The sequence below is a fragment of the Lutra lutra genome, chromosome 8 (genome assembly GCF_902655055.1).
Source record: "Lutra lutra chromosome 8, mLutLut1.2, whole genome shotgun sequence".
Classification (NCBI taxonomy): domain Eukaryota; kingdom Metazoa; phylum Chordata; class Mammalia; order Carnivora; family Mustelidae; genus Lutra; species Lutra lutra.
Window position 1 is genome coordinate 88,085,161 of NC_062285.1, and position 4,572 is coordinate 88,089,732.

Genomic DNA, 4,572 nt, shown 5'->3' on the forward strand with positions numbered 1-4,572 from the left:
AGTGAAGGGAAAGCCACTATGAGTGAACCAGATGTAGGGAAATTCACTCCCACAGCACACAGATATCCATGACCAAAAAGAGGATATCCTTTTACTGTTTGAGTTCAGATCATTAAAAAAATGATATGTAATCTTTGAACAAAACTCCAACAGTGCATGAAAATGTGACTAAGAACATTAAAATAACCCAAAACCTCACCTCTGAGATCATTATTGTAAACATTCTTTAATTCATATATATATATACATAATACATATATATGTATATTTATACATATATAAAATTTTACCCCAGATGGCTCAGCATTGATGTGTGCTATTATCACACAAAAGAAAGTCTCCAGGGTCCCTGTAGCTCCATCCCATAGCTTCCCATGTCAATAATGAAGATACTCTATTACTTGTAATGGCTACAAACTATCCCATCATGTACATCTATCATAATGGATATTTCTGTTGCTTTGACTTTTTTGTCACCATAAATAATACTATGGTGTAACTCTTGATATATAACACATCTGTACACATAACACCATATTTGTCATCTTTTTAAATATTGTCACCCTCATTTACCACACTGGCACGTAGTACTGATTTCATCTCTCAATCGTGTACAGTCTTAGAAAGCTTACTTAAGCACTCTGGATCCTATTCCTCATGATCTTGAGGGTCCCATCTAGTAATAATATATTTTTGGTCACTTCCTCAGTTCTAAAAACTCATGCAGAGCATGTATAAATGGATGCCAACCAGCCGTCTCTGATCTCTTCCTTCTCTTTTTATCTCATGAACAGTAATTGACAATTGTTGTCCTTCTGATCTTTCATCTGAGAACATGGAGCCAACTCGGACGGCCCAACCCTACAGATATAGGGCTGGGTGATTGCCAGGAATTTGAGATTCAAAAGATTCTTTAGTTCTGGCTAAATCTCCATGGACTGCCCCCTTAGTGTTCTCAACTCGAACACACCCATTTCCCAAAATTCCAGGCTCATGGCATCATTTCACTCTCATTTTATGCCTTCATCTCATGGCTCAGGATGTGACCCTCGTCAGCTGCACAGGCTAGAGTCACAAAGAACTTAGAGGGGCCATAGGAGGTGTGCCTGTGACCCGTCCCTAATGAGCTCCTGGTCCCATGGGGTGCCCCCAGCAAACTAGGTACAGTGAAACAAACAAGCCTGTGGTGATTCCTTTGCCCAGGAATTTCCAGTCTTAGCTCAGAAACAATAAAATGCAGGGTCCGTGCTAGCTGGTGGAAAGTAACAGCTGCACAAATTCCTCAGCCCAGTGCTGGCTGCCTGATAGATGGGGCAGGGGCTGGCTCATTAGGACTGGCTGTTGGATGACTCTTGGGATGTCTCCTTCTTGAGAGGAAGAGCTCTTGGCACAATTCCAAGGATTACGGTCCATCGTAGTATGGACTCCGGAAGGGAGGTTTGCTAAAAATAATAACAGAGGGCCACTTGGGTGGGTCAGTTGGTGAAGTGTCCAACTCTTGATTTTAGCTCAGGTCATGATCTCAGGGTCGTGAGATAGAACCCTGCATTGGGCTCCATGCTCAGGATGGAATCTACTTGAGATTACCTCCCTCTCCCTCTGCTTGTACCCCCCCCCTACTCATGCATGCTCTCTCTTTCTCTCTCTGAGATAAATAAAATCTTAAAATAATAACAATAACAAAAATAATAACAACAGCAAAGCCTCCTATTTGCATGCCACCCTATGAGCATTCATTCCTTGTGTTTTAACCTCTTTTTTTTCTTTTTTTACATTATTGGAAGGGTAAAATTGAGACTCAGAGATGCCTAATTGGTCAGGGCCACAGAACTATTGAGGAACAGCACCTAGTTTTCTTAGCTTTGGTTTGTTTATTTGTTTGTTTTAATTATTTGTTTCCTGTAGGTTTTCGCTTTCCTCTATGTTGCTTACCTTTCCTTAGCTCATGGAAACTTTAAGGGTCTGCTGAAGATCTAGGATGGTCCAAAAAGGTCGAGGATTTACAGCTATGTGAGGTGGTTTTGAACAATTCTAGTTGTGTGCTATCCAAATTGGAGCTTCCTAGTCCTTCATGGAGCAGTCTTGTGACCCCAAGAGATCCCTTCATCCATGTTCTCTGAGTGGAGAGACTTCCAGGCTCCTCATCCCAGGGCAGTCTTACAACTCCCAAGATCTGGTGAGAATCAGCCACCCTGGGGAAACTTCCTAAGGATCTTGCCCCACAGAATTCAGCGAACCATCACAAGCTTGGGCTCCAGGCACCCTTTGATCATATCCAGAGACTTTTCCCCAGAAAGGACCCTAGTTGAGGACAAAGTACTAAAAGTTATAAGGACTTTATGACAGAAGGTATACATCTGGTGAATAGATCATTGGGAGGATTTAAGGACACAGTTAAATTACCTTCTAAAAAGAGGACATAAATTGTTTTCAGAGTGTAGAGAGAAGCTTCCATCTATGGGATTTAAAAAGAAGTTATGGTCAGAGAAAAGGCCATTTAGAACTTGGGCAAAGTACTTAAGTTTGTAGTTGGGACAGTGGCACTCCAACTGTCAGGGAAAGGAGCTGAGCACAGCAGCTCCTTCTCCTGGCAATTGGAGCACCATTGTCCCAACTATTAGTCAATCCAGACTACTGGTCTGGTCCAACTACTGGTTGGACCTGACTGGTTGGTCCAACTACTGGTGGTCCCAACTACTGGTCAATCCAAACTAGGGGGATGAAGAGGCTCACGTGATGGAGAATATGGCCCACTTGAGAGAAGGCTGTAGGGAACATGTTCCTGGCTGGGAGGCAGCCACCCATCTATGACTATCCCAAAAGAGCAACACAGAAGTCAGTTAAGTGCTAAACCATTGAGGCTACCGGAAGGTAAGGCTGCCTGAGAGTAGGAGTCCTTTATTATTCACAAATGCCATCCCAAGCAGCTAGAACAGTTCCTGGTTGAATAACTTTTTGTTGAGGGGTGCCTGGGTGGTTCAGTCATTAAGCGTCTGCCTTCAGCTTGGGTCATGGTCCCAGGGTCCTGGGATCGAGCCCTGCATCGGGCTCCCTGTTCAGCGGGAAGCCTGCTTCTCCTTCTCCCTCTGTTCCTGCTTCTGTACCCTCTCTCACTGTGTCTCTGTCAAATAAATATTTTTTTTTCTGTCAAATAAATAAATAAAACCTTTAAAAAATAATAATAAGGTTTTGTTGAATGAATGAAGCAAAACCTTGCCTGAGCTTGAAAAAAATATATGGGCTACTCTCAGGAAGAAGGAAGAGTGATTAATGATATGTAGTGTTGCCCTCTTAATTAACTCACCAGACCATAATAATAAAATAATAATACCTGAAAGAAAGCAAATCATTCACCACAATAGCAATGAGTAAGCTAAAAACAACACACACACACACACACACACAAGCCCACGTTAATTTCACAAACATTGCAAACCCTAAGGTGAGCAGCTAATGGGAGGGGAACTGAGGAAGACACCCAACCATGTACCTGCTTGTACTATTTTAATAGAGGACAAAGGGAAAACATGACTGCAAGAAAGGAATGTGACATATGAGTGAGCAAGCCATCTGGACTTTAAACTGTCACAAAATGAAAAGCATCACAGAGGATATCCGTTCACCAAAATAGCTGAGTTGAAGATAAAGGCTCAGCCCAACAAATCGAAAATCAGATCCACGATCTTCTCTCTCACACACATTCTCCTCCTGTATTCCTTTTCAGCAGAGCCTTCCCTGACCCTCTGCTTCATAAGATTAGGAGAGGTGCCCCTCTGTGCCCGTAAACCTCTCTGGGCTTACCCTCCAACAGATCTCCTCACTAAGTTCTGAGTTCCTTCACACCAAGGCACTGCATCTTCTTCCTTCCTTGCTGTATCTCTGCTCCTAACACAGTATCTTGCATGTATAGTAAGTAACCAATAAGTAACTGAACAGAAATTAAATGAATTAATGGTTCCATCATCTACCCTCTCAACTTAGACTTCTCCCTCTCTTACCCTCCATGTCCAAAGTCACCGAGTCCTAGTTAACCCACTAAAAATGTGTGTCAGGCCTGACCCTTCCTCTTTGCTCAGGTCTTCTTTTGTCTAGACTCTCACAGAGTCCTCCTGACATCAGTCTACTGTCCTCTGAGCGCTCCCTATCCCAAGCCATCCTCTGTAGCTTTGTCGGCAAACTAGCCGCCCACACACATAACTTGTTTAGCCCTGAAAATGTTCTCAAGATAACATGAATTGGTTTCCTACTTTTTAAAATCAGGACATTACACACACAATTTTGGTTTTCCAAAGTTTCTTTAAAAGTCAGAGGGACTGGAAACAAAGCACTTGATTCCCACATGGCCACAAAGAGCTGAAAAGAGCTGGAGGCATGGAGCCTGTCACCTTCGCCAGTGACGTCCCCTCCCTCCCCCTTGGCCTGCTTCCCTTGGCCTGTAGGCATGGATGGAGGCATGGAAGCTTGTGGTGCCCCCTCTGTCCTATCACCAGAGTTATCTATGAAATACAGATCTCATCAAATCAGATCACGTGACTGCAACCTAACATTGCGGGTAAAATAAAATCATGGTAT